This window comes from Prionailurus bengalensis, chromosome D4 (assembly GCF_016509475.1).
Source record: "Prionailurus bengalensis isolate Pbe53 chromosome D4, Fcat_Pben_1.1_paternal_pri, whole genome shotgun sequence".
In the NCBI taxonomy this organism is placed as follows: domain Eukaryota; kingdom Metazoa; phylum Chordata; class Mammalia; order Carnivora; family Felidae; genus Prionailurus; species Prionailurus bengalensis.
Genome location: NC_057359.1, coordinates 85,669,912 through 85,689,645, shown reverse-complemented (window position 1 = coordinate 85,689,645; position 19,734 = coordinate 85,669,912). Strand labels below are relative to the sequence as shown.

Genomic DNA, 19,734 nt, shown 5'->3' with positions numbered 1-19,734 from the left:
AAAGTGCACAATTCAACTGTTTCCGGCACCTTCATAAAGTTGTGCAACCATCCCCACTATTGCATTCCAGAACATTTTCATCACCCCCAAAAGAAACCCCGTGTCATTAGCAATCACTCCCCATCCTTTCCTTCCTTGAGCCTCTGGAAACTGTTAATCTACTTTTTTGTCTCTTTGAATTTGCCTGTTTCAGACATTTCACATCAATGGACTCATACAATATGTGGCCTTTTGTGTCTGACTGCTTTCACTTAGCATACGGCTTTCAAGGTTCATTCATGTTGTCACATATATTGGTACTTCTTTTTTTTTTAATGCATCACAAATTTGCATGGCATCCACGTGCAGGGGACATGCTGATCTTTTCTGTATTGTTCCAATTTTAGTATTTGTGCTGCTGAAGCGAGCACTATTGGTACTTTTAAAGAAAATCACTGAATAATATTTCATTGTATGGACACACTACATTTTGTTTATCCATTCATCTGTTAAAAGCCATTTGCTCGCCTTTTGCCTATTAAGAATCACGCTGCCACAGAGCATGGGCATGTACAAGTTTTGCGTGGACATCACATGTTTCCAGATCTCTTGGGTATATACTTGGAAGTGAAATTTCTGGGTCATATGGTAATTCTATGCTTAATTTTTTTTTAATTTTTTTAACGTTTATTTATTTTTGAGACAGAGACAGAGCATGAACAGGGGAGGGGCAGAGAGAGAGGGAGACACAGAATCTGAAACAGGCTCCAGGCTCTGAGCTGTCAGCACAGAGCCCGACGCGGGGCTCGAACTCACGGACCGCGAGACCATGACCTGAGCTGAAGTCGGACGCTTAACCGACTGAGCCACCCAGGCGCCCCAATTTTTTTTTTTTAATTTTTAAAAAGATTTATTTTTGAGAGAGAGAGACAGAGCATGAGTGGGGGAGGAGCAGAGAGAGAGAGGAAGACACAGAATCCAAAGCGGGCTCCAGGTTCTGAACTGTCAGCACAGAGCCCGACGCAGGGCTCAAACTCACAAGCCATGAGATCGTGACCTGAGCCGAAGTTGGACGCTTAACCAACTGAGCCACCCAGGCGCCCCTGTGCTTAGTTTTTGAGGAACTGCCAAATGTTTCTGCAGTGGCTGCCCCATTTCACATTCCCACCAGCAGGATAGAAGAGTTCCAATCCCTCCACATCCTTGCCAACATTTGTTTTTTGTCTTTTTTATTGTAGCCAGCCTAGTGGGTGTAATTTGTGGTTTTGACTTACATTTCTCTAGTGACTAATGATGTTGAGCATCTTTTCATGGGCTTATTGTGCATTTGTATACTTCTCTGGAGAAATGTCTATTCAGACCCTTTAGCCATTTTACAACTGGCTTATTTGCCATTTTATTGTTGATTTATAACAATTCTTAATATTCTGGATACTATATCCTTATCATTTATGTGATTTGCAAATATTTTCACTTTCTTGATGGTGTCCTTTGGAGCACAAAAGCTTTAATTTTGACAAAGTCCAATTCCCCACCCCCGCTTTTTTTTTTCAGTTGCTTGTGCTTTGGGTGTTATCAAGGAACAAATGCCTAATCCAAGGTCATGAAGATTTATACCTACATTTTCTTCAAAAAGTTTTATAGTTTTAGCTCTTCTTTTGAGGTCTTGGATCAATTTTCAGTTAATTTTTGTATATGGTGTGAGGTAGGGGTACAACTTCATGCTTTTGCATGTAGAATGTCCAGTTGTCTCGGCACCATTTGTTGAAAAGGTTAAACTTTCCCCCATTGAATTGTCCTGGCACCATTGTTGAAGAATAGTTAACCATAAACATGTAAGTTTATGCTTGGACTCTCAATTCTATTTCATTGAACTATATGTCTATCTGTATTCCAGTAACTGAAAGTCTTTAGATGGGGGGGGGGGGGGGAGGAGGGGAGAAAGAAGAGGAGGGGCCACTCATTTCCCAGAGGATCTCTCATTCCTGATTCCATGTCGTCTGGGCTCTGGCAGGATTTCTGATTTTCAGTGTATGAAAAATGGAATTGGGGTATTAGCCAATTCAAGTGGATTTTTGTGTGTTTTTGTTTTGTTTGTTTGTTTTGTTTTATATGACTAGCCAACCTCCTGGTTCTCTACTTCATCCTGATGTAGCATCCCGTGAGGCTACATCTGATGTGACCTGGTCAAGGAAAGATGTAACTAGGCCACCTCTAAGACCTCTGTGAAGAGTGCCCATGACATAGAGAATTTTCAATTAGGGGAGAAGCAGTAAAGGGAACAGCCCCCTGGGCAGAGTGAACAGCCTCGGCAACAGGGCTGAGGTCAGAAAGAACTTAGCATGTTTGAGGAACTGAGGGCCCTCATGGCTGGAGCACTGAGGGGGAGAAGGGGAGAGGGGTATGAATGGGGCTGGTGAGAACCCAACCTCCAGACCATTAGGGCTTTTTTTTTTTTTTTTTAAGATTTTCCTTTTTGTTTAAGATTTAATTTTTTAGAGTAATCTCTATATCCAACATGGGGTTCAAAGTTACATCCCCAACATCAAGAGTCACATGCTCTACCAACCCAGCCAACCAGGCACCCCTCCAGACTCTTTGGGCTTTTTTGAGTATGGCAAGGAGCTTAGATTTAATTTAAGTTTTTTTGAACGTTTATTTGTTTTTGAGAGACAGAGCGAGAGCTAGTGGGGGAGGGGCGGGGGGGGGGAACAGAGGATCTGAAGTGGGCTCTGCGCCGACACCAGACAGCCCCATGTGGTGCTCGAACTCACGAACTGTGAGATCGTGACCTGAGCCAAAGTTCGACGCTTAACTGACTGAGCCACCCAGGTGCCCCTAGATTTTATTTAAAAGGCAATGGAGGGGCGCCTGGGTGGCGCAGTCGGTTAAGCGACCGACTTCAGCCAGGTCATGATCTCGCGGTCCGTGAGTTCGAGCCCCGCGTCAGGCTCTGGGCTGATGGCTCAGAGCCTGGAGCCTGTTTCCGATTCTGTGTCTCTCTCTCTCTCTCTCTGCACTTCCCCCGTTCATGCTCTGTCTCTCTCTGTCCCAAAAATAAATAAAAACGTTAAAAGGCAATGGAAGCTATCAACGTTTTCGAGCAAGGGACAGGTGTGATCTGACTCACGTCTTAAAATCATAACGGCTCTCTGTGTAGAATAGATTAGAGAGGGCAAGGTGGGAGGCATCAAAATCCTTGTGGGAGATCCCAGTAGGAAGCTTTTGCAGTGGCCCAAGGAAAGCTGAGAGGTGCTTGAGGTAGCAATGACTATGGGACAAAGAAGAGGGCTCTTGGTTTGTTTGGAGGTGGAAAGGAGGGGCCTTGAATAAAGATTGACTCTGGAGGTGAGGGCAGGGGGGTCATCTGGCTTTGGGGTCCTCTCTCAGCCTAAGTTTGCATCTGTAAAATGGGCGTGCAACGTGAGAACAGCACCCACAGGGAGCTAACCGGTGCAAATCATGTAGGCCAGTGCTCAGCACAATGAACACTCAAAGGACAGGCCACAATGACCACACACATCCTGTTATGTCCACACACATCCAAGTCCATGTCCTTGACCCCGGTGAATGATGGCACGAACAATTCACAAGTCTAAATTTTGCTTTAAAAGTGTTCCCTGAAGCACCAGGTCTGATTTTCCTTGATCCCTCTTTTCCCAGTCCTTGAGCAAAGCAAGCTAGAATTTGGTCTCCAGCGGGCCTCTGGGAGAGCTGCAGTTCAGCACTTGGTCAGCAGATGGCGCTAGAGGCTAAGGGAAGGCTCCCCTCCCTCTAGCCCTCCCTCCAGTCCGCCCCCTTTGGAGCTCCTCTCCCTTCCCATTTCTAGAGCCATCTCCAGCTCCCAGGCTGCCATTGCAGCAGGGGTGAGGAGCCTGAGGCCGAGCCCTCTGCAGGTTCCTAGGCACACAGACCCATTTTGGAGAAGTAGAAAGACCCTGCTGGGAGCCCTGAATGGTGCCTCCTTAGAGACCTCCAGGCCTCCATTCCCCACCCTCTCAGGAAATCACTTTATAAATAGGGCAGCCTGGGTCCTGAGTGAGAGGGAGGTTTTTCTCAGAAGAGCCACTTCGTCTGTGAACAAGGGAGCTATGAAACCTCTTAGAGCAGCCTCATGACCTCCCCGTCCATCCTCTGTAAAATATGAAATAAGAGTTTTAATTACCAAGCTTGGAAGCCAGCCGATATGTTTAATATTTAATGTCTCCAATGCTTGTGCCCCAGGCGTACAGGCACTGACAGAATTGGGGTTTCCCTTGGGTTGGCTCCGAAAGTGCTTGGAGAACGGCCAGGACGCCTTCTTCCCCCACACCTGGGAGCCTCCTGTAGCCCGGCCTGGGCCCAGGCCTGCCCTGGGCCTCCCACCCCCTAAGGGACGTGTGCCAAGACAGCCCTGGGGGCCGTTCCCCACCCTGGAGAGGACTCCTGAAGGCATCCAGTGCTGGATGCAGCCCAAGGTCCTGGCAGAGAACCAGTCAGTGAAGTCAGGCTGCTGAGAAAATGGTAACAAACGGAGACAGACACACCCGAGTTTGAATTCTGCTCTCCTGCAAGTGGCTCGACCTCTCTGGGAGTCGTTTGTGTTATTGTTAAAGTAGAGCATGTTGACTTATGAATTGTTACCAACAATAGATGACCATTTTTGAGGCTTCGCATGGAACAGTCCCGGGAGATGGCTAATCTGGGACTTGAACCCATGATATTCTGACTCCTGAGCCCATGACTCAGAAAGCTTAATATGCAAAGTCACTTCAGATATTTAGAGAAATGTGAGCTCGAAGGGGACACCGCCACCCAGTCCCAGACTCTAGTTTGTCTCACACTTCGCTGGCCCCTCATGCCTCAGGGACCACAGAGAAAATTGCTAATGGGGACTCAGGACAGCAGTCCAAACAAAAGCACCTATATCACTGTTGTTTGCCCCACATTTCTATTTCCTAGAGAGACGTGGGGGGCATGCACGCTGCGTTTGATGGGTCGATTTGGCACTCTCAGTATGGATGGAGTTTGTGGGTCCATCTTGGGGCTGGTCACTCACCTTGGTATGTCTTTGGCCTCAGGTGCCATCCCTTATTCAGCTGGCTCTGATCAACTTGGTGCCTTGTGCCTGGATGATAGCAAGTGATGGGGTGTGGGCACATCCAGCGGCTGGAGCCACTTGTCTTAAAAGGTAACAGAGTAGGGGCACCTGGGTGGCTCAGTCAGTTGAGTGTCTGACTTGAGCTCGGGTCATGATCTCACGGTTCACAAGGTCGAGCCCTGCGTGGGGCTCTGTGCTGATAGCTTGGAGCCCGGAGTCTGCTTCAGACTCTGGGTCTCCCTCTCTCTCTGTGCCTCCCCCACTTGCACTCTCACTCTCTCTCTCAAAAATAAATTTAAAAAACTTAAAAAAAAAAAAAAGGTAACAGAGTAGGCCTCATCAATTCCATCTGCAGCACATCCAGGATGGACAGCCATTGCAGAACAGCAAAAGGAGCTGTCCATAAGCCCTACTTTGTCACCACCAGATGGGCATGCCCTGGTAAAGACGCGGGGACATAGGAACCCTCGTCCTAGTAGGAGTTTGAGCCGGTGGGGCCATTGTGGAGAGCATAGACCCCACACTCCAGCAATTCCACTCTTTTTAACATGTTTATTTATTTTTGAGAGCACAAGAGAGAGAGACAGAGCATGAGTGGGGACGGGGCAGAGAGCGAGGGAGACACAGAATCAGAAGCAGGCTTCAGGCTCCGAGCTGTCAGCACAGAACCCGACGCGGGACTCGAACCGACAAACCATGAGATCATGACCTGAGACAAGGTCGGACACTCACCTGACTGAGCCACCCGGGCGCTCCCAGCAGTTCCGCTTCTGAGCACATACTCCAAAACATCTCTCACACAAGTAGGCAAAGAGACTTGCCCAAGGATGTTCTTCGAAGCATTGCGGGTAATAGTCAAGGGATGGAAACGACCAAAAAGCCGACTCATAAAGGGATAGATAAATCACAGGTGGCGTATGCAAATGCTGAACATCATGCAGACAGTTCAATGGAATGAATTAGAATGACGTGTATTAACACAGGCAGATCGTAAAAATGTAATGCCAAAAAAGATGTCTGGCAAATACTACTTATATATGTTGCAATATATATTTTCATGGTCATACACACTCAAACACTGACAACCTAAGAATGTCTGCCTGGGGGGAGAGGGGGAAGGGAAGGGAGGCAGTTGGAGAAGGGAGATGAAAAGACAAAAACAAAGCAAATACACAAGAGGACCCATGTGTGCCCAATAACGACTGCCAGCTGAACTGACCACGTGAGCAATCGAATTCTCTGCCTCTGAGATCCAAAGCAAAAAAGCAAAGAATGACAGAAAAGGGGGCCGAGGACTTCTATAAATTTTTAATAAGACCCAGAAATTGTTGGTTGTTTGGTGGTTTTCACACCAAGGCAGCAAGCATGTCATTGAACCTGAGAACCGGTCACTGGGCACTGGCTGGGTGCTAGGCGCATTCTGAGTGTGATATGTGACCATCTTACGTTGTCGTCATAGCCACTCCTCAAGCTATTGCCATGCCCATTTTATAACAGGGCTTAGAGACGTGCCCAACGCCATCAATTTGCAACGTAAACCCAGCCCCTGCCATCCCGCCTCCCTGCCCAAAGGATTGTAATCCCTGCGGGGTTCAGAAAATACATTTGTCCAAGATGGCCTGAAGGTGGCGCTGTTGCAGTTGGGCAAGGACAGGTGATCGGTTTGCACTGGTGAGGCTGGGATGGGATGACATTCAGAGGACGATAAAGGCTGTTCTGGGTTTGGGTGAGGCCCTGCTCACCAGCAAGCGAGGCTATACAGAGCAGGGAAGATGGCAGGGGCATTGATCACCCGCCAGGAGAGCAGAGTCCTGGACTGGAGACCCGCCTTCCTTTCTTGACCTCATCCATGGAGAGCATTGAGGCCATACACCTTCCAGAACACTGTTTTATAAAGACTTGGGCTCTGTAGAGAGAGTTTAGGGTCAGGATTTCAGTAATGTGCAGGTAAATCTCGATCAGCCTGCTAAAGAAAGGGTCTTTCTGCCCCTACCTTCTTTTCTTTATGGTGAACTTTGGGGCCTTAGGCCAGATGTAGACTCCTCAAAAGACTTGACTGGGAGCGGGGGGATTGGAACTCAGGCTCAGAGAGTGAGTGCACTGCAAGGCAGGCCATGGGCTATCCCTAGCCCCAAGTCATTCCGCTGACCTGGTCCTCAGATGCTTTCTGATCAGTGAGGCCCAGGTGCTTGGCAACCATGATGGGGGGAGGTAGGAGAGGTAAAGGGTTAGGGAGAAAGGAACAGAAGCCCAGGTGCCTGCTTGCTCTTAGGTAACAGAAACGGACACAAATTTGCTTATGGGAAGAGGGAGGCATCCTGAGAAGGATATAGGAATCTTTCATGGGATCAGAGGGCAGGGTGTGCAGCCGGTACTGGGCACATGGAGGATCTGGAACCAGGGCAGAAACATGTACTTTCCTCTCCTCTTCCCTCTGCTTCTCCCTTTGCACCCTGTCTTTCTCTGCCCACTTCTGCACACGGGAAATGGTCACCCCTGTCTGGAGGGACACTTTCTGTTGTTCCATCCCCATCACCTTGCTGACCAATGTTCTGCTGTCCCAGGTCCATATGCCCAAGACAGAATCTCATTGTCCAGCTTGGTCAGAATTCACCTCTGGCCAGAGAGGAGTCCTGTGTGGCGTAAACACGGCTCCCTTCGTGGGTGGCCAAGAGAAGAATCACCAGAGTTTGGGGAAGGGATCCCAGGGCTTTTCACTGGGAACGTAGCCTGGCAAACAGTAGGTGCTTGCTAAATAATTGTGGATAAATAAATAGATATAGGGATAAGCAAACGAGTAAAATGAATTTCTTGAACACTTGCCCGGGGGTGCCACCATCCTTGATGAAAAAAACAGGGCTGGTCCCCTCTGTGTCCAACATGGTACAGATGGAGAGACAGGAACCTGTCACTCTTAATGATACCAAGGTACCAATGGGTCCTGACAAGTTCTCCTCACCAACAGGCTGTTTTCCCAGCTGTTTGCCTGCCCTCCCAAAAGCCGGCCCCACCAGAGGAAGAAGGTAAAGCTGCCCAGCCCAGTGAGGAGTCTGCCTTGCAGGAAAGAGAGTGGAGGCCAGGGGGTCCTGCAGCCTCCTGTAGCACAGTCTGAGAAAAGGACCGGGGTGCAAGTAGTTTATTTGGGCTGTGATCCCAGGAGGCAGGAGTGAGGGGGCAGGGAGCGTAAGGATGCATTACTGAGGTTGCCGCTGCCTGTAGCAGGGGCCGACTCCTCCAGGGCTCCGGTGAAGTGTACAGAATGCCTCCCCAAACTATCTCCCTGAAGGATGGGGGCAGAACACGGGTCCATTGGCTCCTGCGTCCTTTGGGGGAGGGTGTCCGCAGGGGCACGAATTCCCTACATTTCCAGGTGGCACTTGAGTGCAGGCCGAGCACGCAGCCAGGGCGCTGGAGAAGGGAGAAGCGTGTGGAGTGCACTTGAAGTTGTATTGGCAGCTCCAGGGGAGCCGGAGCTTGTACGGAACTGTCCGCTGCAGCTGCAGCTGAAACCAGACGGGAGCCGAGAGGATGGAAAGCGGGGTCCTGGATTCCCTGAAATGTGCCCTCTGCACTGCACCATTCCACTCCACTACGGGATCAGGAGCTGCTATGGCCGCCATTTCCTTCTGGAACCTGTCTCCTGTCTGAGCTTCAGATGTGTCAACAGGATTGACACTCTGACATCGCATGTGCCTCAAACTCAAAGAAGCCGAAACTGAATCATTACCTTTATTTCAAACCAGTTTCTCCTCCTAATTGTCCATCCCAGCATCCACCCAAGTGGACAGCCTAAGACTCACCCTCGGCTTCTCTGGGGCTGCCATTCTCCATGCCTCATTAGTCACCAAATCTTGTGGGGCCCGTCCACCTGCCCCCGACTTTCTTCTTCTCTCTCTCTCCCTTCCTTCCTTCCTTTCCTATCAAACTAGCACAGATTAAAAGAACAAGACTAAAGACTACCCATACTGATGACAGCATGCTCTCATACTTTGATGACAAGCGGTCACACTGATAACCTTTTGCAAGGCAGTGTGGCAGAATGCGGCAATAGTCACAACTGTTTTTATCTTTTAATCTAGTTATCCTTATTCTAAGAATCTGTCCTGAGAAAATAATCCTATATGCAAAATCCTATATGCAATCCTATATGCAAAAAAAAGCTTTCTGCACAAAGATGTTCATGACAGTATTGTTTATACGAGCAAAAACCCAAAACAAACAGTAACAGTGACAAAAAACTAGACACAACCTAAATGTTAGGGCTAGAGTCATGTTTAATTGCACTATTGTGCCTCTCTCCCGGTGGGGTACCCATCAGTGTTGCTGTTCTCCAGGGGTCTGGCCTTGATGGTGCATCTTCCCATGCTCTCCCATGGGAGGGACTCCCATGGGAAGTCAGGCCCCTTCCCATGCTATACACTCTCCCATGGCCTGGAAGACCATCCACATTGACCATTCCCAAATCCTTACTTCCAGCCCAGATAGCTCTCTTGAACTTCTCACCTGTATATCCAATAGCCATCTGGACATCGCACTTGAATAACCCAAAGCCACTTCAACCTCAAGAGTCTGTAACTAAACTTCATGTGTCACCTTCAGCCCCCTGCAACCAGGGGTCTGAGCTCAGTGGGTGGCACCACCATTTTCCTGGATATGCAGGCTAGAAATATGGATGTCCGCATTCTCCCCTTCCCACAACTAACTCATCACTAGGTTCTGTTGTTTCTACTCGCTATGTTATTCTCAAGAACATCCATTTGTCTCTATCCCCACTGCCATAGTTGGGTTCAAACCACTGTCATTTCTTGCCATCACTAATCAGTTTCTTATCTGCTCTCTCCACTTCTATCTTGCTTCCTCTAATCCCTCTCCCTCTCTGGAGCCGGAGTGGACTTGGAAAAGCACAAATCTGATTGTGTTCTGAGTACAAAGATGCTGGCCTCACTTCTGAAGCCACTAACATGGCACTTTGCATTTCCTGGTGGTGTTTTCAAGAGCGGAATGGGCGGGATGTGTTTCTGTATGTGGGTGGACGGTCACTCCTAGCCCTGCTTGAAACCAGCAGAATCTTCCAATGAAATGAGCTGGCTGTACTGGGAAGCACCACCATGTGGCAATGTCTGCAAATGGTCTCTCATTCATTGACGGACCTTTGTTGAGCACCTACTATGTGTTAGGTCATGCACGTTCAACGGTTGGGGGGGGGTGGTATCACCCCCCCAGGCGTGAAAATCCGTTCTTGGTAGGTGAAAAATATTTAGCTATGACAATGTTTTGTGGCCCTCCAAAGCTCAAGCCTACTCAACAATATCTTATCCCTTAGTATTTAATTTCTCTCATCAGGGAGAATTTAAATTAAATTAAAAATTTCTCCTTAGAGGAGCAATAATGAAAGAAAAAAAAAAGGTTGAGAAACACCATGGTAGGCTTTGGTGATGTGGTAGCTACTGAGTCAGACATGGTCCCTCACTGTTCAGAGCTTTACCCACTGGCAGGGAAGACACACATTAAATTATTATACAATGACTAAGTGAAAGAAGCCAGACTTAATAGGCTGCATGCCACAGGTTCCACTTATACGGCGTTCTGTGAAAGGCAGAACTCTAATTGCAGAAATCAGATCAGTGGTTCCAGGGACTTGGGGGGGGGGGATTGACCCTAGGGGGCATGAGAGAACTTTCTGGGGTGGTAGAAAAATTCTATGTCCTGATTGAGGTGCTGCTTCCACAGCTGTATATTTATGAAAACTCATAGATCTATATGCCAGGAAGGGGTGAATTTTATAAATATACAAGTTATGGGGCACCCGGGTGGCTCAGTCGATCGAGCGTCTGACTTCAGCTCAGATCGTGATCTCAGGTGAGTGAGTTCGAGCCCCACATCCGGCTTGCTGCTGTCGTCAGCCTGTCAGTGCAGAGCCTGCTCCGGATCTTCTGTCCCCCTCTCTCTGCCCCTACCCTGCTTGTGCTCTCTCAACAATAAAACATAAACATAAATATGCAAGTTATATCTCAATAAAGCTGCTTTAAAATTATTATACAACAAATCGGAGCGCCTGGGTGGCTCAGTTGGTTAAGTGTCCAACTCTTGATTTGGGCTCAGGTCATGATCTCATGGTTATGAGATAGACCCCGCTACAGAGACTTGCTGGTCTTGCGGGAGAGTCTGGAAAGGGACTTGATCAGCTTTGCCTTTGCTAAAGGTCACTGCTGCAGTGTGGTGAATAGTGGCAGGTGGCACTACAAAGAAGTGAAAGATGACAATTCCTTAAACTAGGGTGGCAGTGATAGAGATTGACAAAAGTGGATAGATTCTAGCAGTATTTAGGACATAAAATCAATTGGACTCCATGGCAGGTTGGACGTGTGGGATGGAAGAGAGCAGAGGGGTCAGGGGACCTCTGGCTTCTGACTTGTCTGCCTGGGAATATGAGGGTATCTTTCAGAACCAGAGAACCCTTGGTGAAGGACCAGGTTGGCGGGAGATGGGGGAGGGGGAGATCCTGTGCCCGGTTTTTTTCAAGCTAGAGTTGGATGTATCTATGAAGATCACGAGTGAGGTCAGGGTGGAGGCATCTTTTGGGGCATCGAGGTACCTACATGCTTCTTGTCAGAAAGTTGTTTCTTTCTCCAACCGGAAGTAAGTTCCTGAATACCAGCCATGTCTGGTGGCATCAGGGATGAGCACCTGGTCTGGGGAGGTCCATAGGTCGCTGCTGGTCCTCCTGGCACAGCCCTGCTTCCTGCCCTGAGGTCTGCGTGTTCACCTTTGACCTGGATTCCGTCAGACAATCTAACTTCGCAACTCCTAAATCCATGACAGAACCACCACAGATACCTGGGTGTTTTGTTGCCGTGCCTTTTTTTTTTTTTTAAAGCTCTGTTGATATTTGCCGAATTTCCTATCAGTATTTTAGTTAATTTTTGTACTACTGAAACTAACTTGGTAAGGCAAGTCCCCCATCATAGCCTTTTACTTCCCAAATTTCTTGACCATTCTGTGCAATTACTCTACTAGATGAACTACAGGACCAATTTCTCAAGATAAAAATGTCCTGTGGAGATTTTATTGAAATCACATCAAATTTATAGATTACTTGAGGGAAGATTGACAATTTTGCAATACAGCCCAAGCCCGGGATCTGTTTCTCCATTGATTCGTATTTGTTTGTTTTTTTTTTTAATGTCCTTCATCCAACTTTGACATATATCTTTGCACATATTTTGCTAAGTGCATTCTTTTTATCCCCTGGTGCTTTCCAACTTGTTATTGCTGGTGTAGAGGACAGACATCGATCCTGGTGTATTTATCACCTGCTGTTGTCCTCTTTATTCAATGCTCTAATTAGTTCCTGTCGTTTTCCAGCTTATCCTCTTGCCTTCTCAGGGCAAACACTCCATCTACAAATAACAATAATTTTGCCTCTGCCTTGAAGAGCTGTCTACCCCTTCTTTCTTTTTGTTGTCCTATTGTCTTGGCTGGAACCTTCAGAACGAAGTCAAGGAACAGGAGTGACAGCAGACAGAAATGTTGCTACCTCGAGTAGGAAGAGTCTATCGTGATGCTTCCAAAACTGACATCCAAGAAACGCTGGCTTGCAAGATGCTGGTAGCTTTATTGAGAAAAGAAGTGTGCTGGGCCCAAATAACTTTTGGAATATGTGGAGGAAAACAGAGACAAATCTGTTTCTTTAATTCTGCAATAATCTGAAAATATGATGCTAATATGCCTTGTGGATGTCCAGGACTAAGTAACATATCTTTGACTGATTTGACCATCGACCTTTTCTTGTCCCGCTTTGTTTAACATCTCCTGCAACAGTGTTCTAACAGGGTAGTGCTAGAACTGCTGCTCTGAGGTTTCACCAGCAAGTACAATGTTTGCTGTGATTTCTGGGAAAGGAGTTTGCTGGGCAGGGGTGGGGGAAGGGCACCAATAGTTTTATCACGGTGAGATGACTTTCTTCAATTTCTGGTTTAGTCAGAATTTTCTTAAGAACAGAAAAGAAGAAGAAGTGTAGGGGCGCCTGCGTGGCTCAGTGGGTTAAACATCCAACTTCGGCTCAGGTCATGATCTCGCGGTTTGTGAGTTCGAGCCCCGTGTTGGGCTCTGTACTAACAGCTCGGAGCCTGGAGTCTGCTTCAGATTGTGTGTGTGTGTGTCTCTCTCTCCGCCCCTCCCCTGCTCGTGCTCTGTGTCTCTCTCTGTCTCTCTAAAAAATAAGTGAACATTCAAAAAAATTCTTTTTAAATACGGAAGTAGAAGTTGAATTTGATCAAATGAATTTTAGGTATCTGTGAAGATGGTCATACGGTTTTCTGGTTTTAAATTTGCATAAAGTCCACCACAATGCATTAAGTGTGGTTCAAGATATTTACCATTGGGTAAATAAACCACAGGATCACCTGATGGTGGAAGAAACAGGATGAGGGGCGCCTGGGTGGCGCAGTCGGTTAAGCGTCCGACTTCAGCCAGGTCACGATCTCGCGGTCCGGGAGTTCGAGCCCCGCGTCGGGCTCTGGGCTGATGGCTCGGAGCCTGGAGCCTGGAGCCTGTTTCCGATTCTGTGTCTCCCTCTCTGTCTGCCCCTCCCCCGTTCATGCTCTGTCTCTCTCTGTCCCCAAAAAAAAAAAAAAAAAAAACGTTGAAAAAAAAAATTTTTTTTAAATAAAAAAAAAGAAACAGGATGAGACTGTGCAGACAGCAGGCTGGGGTCTCCCAGGGTCTGACTGTAGCGCCCAATATGTCCCTGTCCTACCAGGAGACAGCAGACTGCCTCCTGGGAGTTGTTTGCTGCTGTGACTTAAGTATCCATGAGGATGATTCTGAGTTCTACGGCTGGCTGAGACTTCTAGCTAAGAGCAACAATTCTAAGAATCCCCTAGTTTATTTGATACTAATTTTGTAAAACCAGTTTAGGGAGGCTGGGCTGGAAGAATATTGGGAACAGAGGGCCGTTCTTGCCCCTTGCGTTTCCTGCCCTGTTCCCCCTTCGTCCCCATTCCTCCCACTCAGAAATTAAGGCATTTAGTGGACCCCTGGTTGAGAAGTTGGTCTGAATGGAGAGCTCGAGCCAATTGCCAACTACATCATCAAGGGTTTTTTAAATTATTATTATTATTGTTATTTTATTTTTAATGTTTATTTTTGAAAGAAAGAGACAGAGTATGAGCTGGGGAGGGGCAGAGAGAGAGGGAGACACAGAAACCAAAGCAAGCTCCAGGCTCTGAGCTGTCAGCACAGAGCCCGATGTGGGGCTCGAACTTAGGAACTGCAAGATCATGACCTAAGCCGAAGTCGAGCGCTTAACCCGCTGAGCCACCCAGGTGCCCCTAAAATTATTTTTAAAATTAATACTAATGTTTAGCCACTGTTGAGCGCTTGCTACGCACCAATTCTTGGCTAGGTTTGTCAAACAAATTAATTTAATCCTCCCATCCCTCTGAACCAGACGCTATTATTTACATTTTTATAAACTGGGGAACAATCACAGAGAGGCCACAGCACTTACCTGGGTCACCCAGCCAGTTCCTGGTAAGCGGTGAAGCCAGATTCAGAACCTGACAGTTTGCTTCCCAAACTCCCACTCTTGAGTGAAACTAACCTTGCTTTCCAAGAATAAACCCGGTAATGATGGATTACTCTTTTTTTTTTTTTTAAGTTTATTTATTTATTTTTGAGAGAGAGAGAGAGCATGAGAGAACGAACCGGGGACAGAAAGGGGGGGGGGGAGATGGAATGAATCCCATTGTAGAGCCTGATGCAGGGCTGGTGAAAGCTGGATGATAAAAGAGGAACAAAACCCTAAAAACGTACCCCGTAAGAGTCAACCTTCCAGTTTTTGGCCCCCTTGCCAATTTCAGTGTCTTCAGGCAATTGCCATTTGCCTTTTGTCCAGACCTTTCCTCGTAATCAGAGAGAAAGATCGGCCAAAGTGGCTCACTGTATCTTGGCCAGCACCAGAAGAATCCCAGTGTAGATTTTGCAGATTGAGTTGCTGTGCAACATAGTCACATAGATTTAAACTACTAACTGATACTCCCAAATTGTTCTTTAAAATGGCCATATCAATTTACAGTCCGTGAGCATGATACAAAATCCTTCCCTTATACCAACAACTGATATCCAATTTTTAAATTTTTTTCCTAATCTTCTGGGTGAAAAAAGATACCTTGTTGAGTTGATTTCAAGTTCTTTGTTGGCTAGTGAGGTTAGAGCATCTTTTCATATATTTTGGGTCATTTATATATCCTCATTTGTAAATTGTTCCTTCTTCTTTGCCCATTTTGTTGTTGTTGTTGTTGTTGCTGTTTAGTCATTTGTCTTTTTATTATTGATTTGTAGAAATTGTAGTTTCTACTGTCTGGAATTTATTGAGGTTTACTTTGAGACTCATTACTTAATCAATGTGTTTTTATGTTCTGTGAGCATTTGGGGGAAAAGGTATTCCCTGTTCAAGATCCATCTAGATATATTAAAACGATCTTGTTAATTTTGTTATTTAGGTTGTCTATATGATTTTTAAAATATCTGATCAGTTAAGTTCTGAGACAGATGTTTTAAAATCTCCTAATCTGGTTGTGGTTTTGTAAAAGTCTCTTCATATTTCAGTTTTTGTTTTACATATTATTTTCAGCATACTTGTCCATGTGTCTGATCCAGATTAATAATTGATCAATTGCTTAGTGATTAAGAGTAGGAACTATGGTGTTAGGTTCTCTGCATCTGAATCTTGGTTTGTCCTTTTACAAAATATGTACATGCGGATGGCTTGCTTACTTAGTATTTCTAAGCCTCAGTTTCCTTATCCCCAAATTAAATGGGGCAAAGAATAGCACTGACCTCCCAGAATTGTTGTGAGATTAAATAGAATTATCCATGGGAGTGTTCAATAGATGGCCATTATTACATTTTCTTGATGATTGGACAAATTTTGTCAGTTAAGAAATAACCTTCAGTTTCATTTAATGCTTTCCCCCTTAAATTACACCTTTAAAAATATGAACATTGCCACTGTCTTTGTTCTATTTGAATTTTCTCAAAATACATTTCTTGATTTTATTTATTTATTTATTTATTTATTTAGTAAGCTCTACATCCAACATGGGGCTCAAACTCATGACCCTGAGATCGAGAGTCACATGCTCCACTGACTGAGCCAGCCATGCACCCCTATATTTACCTATTTTAAATCTTTCATAATTATTCAAGTTTTGATGGATCTCTTATAAAGGACAATTGTAGACAGTTTCCAAAGAGACAGCCAAAGGTGACTACCATAAATTCTTTCCTTCCCTGTAAGCCGAGTCCTTCCACTCACCTGGAGGTAGGGTCCGTTTCCCCATCTCACTGAATCAGCATTGTATTGGGCCTTGATCAATAGAAATCAGAGGGAGTGACATTGGTCAGTTCCAGATCCAGCCTTGAACAGGCCAGGTAAATTCCACTTGTGTTTGGGCAGACAGTCACCATACTTTCAGGATCAGGCTCTAACATTAAATGATGAAGCATGTCTGGAAAAAGAGAGGCCGTGGTAGAGAAGCATGAAGTTCCATACATGTGAGTGAAGTACATTTGGAGTGTCCAGCCCAGCCCAGCCACCTGCAGAATGCAGCTGGGTGACCTCAGACCATGACCCAAGGAGCAAAGACCTCAGTAAGGCCCTGCTAGCATCCCTGACCCACAGAATCATGAGAACTAACAATTCATCAGTTGTTTTAAGCCACTAAGTTTTGGGGTGACTTCTTACTCATCAGGAGATAACTGAACCAAGAAGAGAGTTGGATTTTTCTTTTTTACTTAACCTGAGAATCTTTGTCTTTTAATAGGAGAATGTAATCCTATTGAATTTTTTACAGTTGTTAATAATTGTCTTGCATTTGACATCTTGTGTTATGTTTCCTGTTTCTTTTACTTTTGCGTTGTTTCTTCTCTTTGTTTTATTGACATTTATTAGCTTGATCTTTCTTCTTTTTCTCTCTCCTTTTTTGGGCTATTCTCTATGCTTTTCTCCTACTATTCTTTAATATAAAAACATTTTTTTATATTAAAGAGAACAATGGCCAAGAGAACTCAGGGGAGCAATTTTAAATGTATTTAAAATTATATTTCTCTCTCTTTTTTTTTTGAGAGAGAGAGAGCTTGAGAGCTTGAGGGGGAGAGAGGCAGAGGGAGAGAGAATCTTAAGCTGAGCATAGAGCCTGATGCGGGGCTCAATCCCATGACCCTGAGACCATGGGAGCTGAAATCAAGAGTCTCATGCTCAACCGACTAAGTCACCCAGGTGCCCCCAAAATTATATTTCTTTAAAAAAATTTTTTTAATGTTTATTATTTTTGAGAGAGACAGAGAGAGAGAGAGAGAGAGAGAGACAGAGAGAGAGAGAGACAGAGAGCAAGCAGGGAAGGGGCAGAGAGAGAGGGAGACACAGAATCTGAAGCAGGCTCCAGGCTCTGAGCTGTCAGCACAGAGCCCGACGCGGGGCTTGAACTCACAGACTGTGAGATCATGACCTGAGCTGTAGTCGGCCTCCCAACCGACTGAGCCACCCAGGCACCCCATATTTCTAATAAAAATGTCAAAAAACTTTAAGTATCTATAATCTCCAAGTAAGATTTGCCCTTTAGAATGATACAGTGTTCCTTACACCCACACTTAAAAAGCACTATTAAGTAAACATATAAGATTAATTTTGCATTATTATTAATTGTCACTGTATGTATCTTATATTTCAAGAATCCTTTTTTTTTTAATTTAAAAAAATTTTTTTTTTCAACGTTTATTTATTTTTGGGACAGAGAGAGACAGAGCATGAACGGGGGAGGGGCAGAGAGAGAGGGAGACACAGAATCGGAAACAGGCTCCAGGCTCCGAGCCATCAGCCCAGAGCCCGACGCGGGGCTCGAACTCACGAACCGCGAGATCGTGACCTGAGCTGAAGTCGGACGCTTAACCGACTGCGCCACCCAGGCGCCCCAGAATCCTTTTTAAGAGATTGCACAATTTCACACCCACATTGCCAGCCACTGGTTAGAATGAACTATAATCTAAACAGTTCGGAAAGAAAACCAATAAAATGTACCTAAGCTATTAAAAAAAAAAAAAAAAAAAGCTTACCAGGTTTAAGTTCTTATAGACCACATTTTAAAAAGTTTTTGTCTTGAGTAGATACTTCTTTGAATCCCTGTCGAAAAGAATGTGTATATATTTTGAGAGAGCACGTGCACCAGCAGGGGAAGGGCGGAGAGAGAGGGAGAGAGAGAATCCCAAGCACGGATTCCACACCTAGCGTGGAGCCTGACATAGGACTCGATCTCATGAACCGTCGTGAGATCGTGACCCGAGCCAAAATCAGGAGTTGGATGCTCGACTGACTGAGTCACACTGAGTCACTTTTTCAGAAGGGATATATGGTGGCCCGGATCTGGAATTTTCTTTTTTCTTCTCATATGAATATTCTGCTGGGTATCCTAGCATCACTGTTCTTTCTCCTCAGACCCTTGAACGTTTTCTCACACTCAGTGTGGTAAACGAGATGTCCATTGACAAGTTGTTCTTCTTTCCCTTGTCGGTAACTGGTTTTCTCTCTCTGGAAATGTTGATCTATTTTCCCTGTCATTCTGGTTCTCAAATTCCTAGCCCAACAGCAGCGTTACCGGATGTTGAAATGGAAGTTTTGGCCACGCCCTAAGCAATAGACGTCAGGTACCCAGGTACGGATGGGAAGCGGGAGACCGGCTCCCCTGCGGGATCTGCAGAGGGTCCGTGGCAAGGAACTCGCCAGACAACTCCCCAACCTCTCACCACACTGAGTGTCGGAAAGGAGCAAGGCAGTGGCTACTGAAAGAGAATTTGCCCATGGACTTTGGGGGAGGGCTGTCGGTGTGATGGGAGTCCCTCTCCTCAGCAGGGAGAGGCAGGGGAGCGAGGGGGACCCATCTGAGGCCTGGTACCAGAGGCTTCATCAGAACCCTCTGGAGAGCTTGACGTGGAGCCCCTGAAGCTGGGGCCCACAGTAGACTTGTGTCAGAAGCCCACCTGAGAAGTGTAAAGGGTTAACTAAGGGGAGCTGACTGGCTGCTGGACCCGAAGGGGAGGTGTCCGTGTGAGCGGTTTTCATTCTCTGGCTTGTCATGGCTAAGGATACATAGATGCCTCTTGTGAACCGGATGTAGAGATGTCTTTTCCCTCACTGGCGGGGCGGCATGGGGGGTGGACGCGGCAGAGTCGAGGAAAGCTGAAGGTATTGCCAGTTCGTCAAAGCTGAGGAACGAGGAAGCTAGCGGCCAGGGGAGAAGTGCTTTTGCCTGGGCCAAGAGAACTCAGGGGAGCAATCCTGTGATTAAAGGTCTTTGGAGAGCCCGTGTAAAGACCCAAGAAAGGACGTCAGCTTGAACTCCCGCCAGGCCTAGACAGCGTGAGGGCAGCTCCTGACGGTACAGTCAGGTAACAACTTTCCTGGTCCCCTTACTTCTCTTTTCTCACCTCCACCCCTGGGCCCGAAGGAGCCAAAGTCAGAGTAATAAGGTTGGTAGAGAGGAGAAAACGGAGAACGCATTGGTCAGGCATCCATCTGTGGCTGTACCAAGGCATCTCTGGGCCATCCCTGTGGATGGAGGGTAGACGTGATGTCCACACCCGTTCAGTGTTAGAGGAGAGAATCTGCCTATGTCTGC

At 46.3% G+C, this 19,734-nt stretch overlaps 1 non-coding gene across 1 annotated transcript; it reads right to left on the bottom strand.

The window, feature by feature from the left end:
• Positions 1-303: 303 nt before the first annotated feature.
• On the bottom strand, positions 304-410 carry LOC122475480. The gene has a single exon (XR_006295180.1). It is a non-coding gene; the product is annotated as a U6 spliceosomal RNA (small nuclear RNA).
• Between the last annotated feature and the right edge of the window lie 19,324 nt (positions 411-19,734).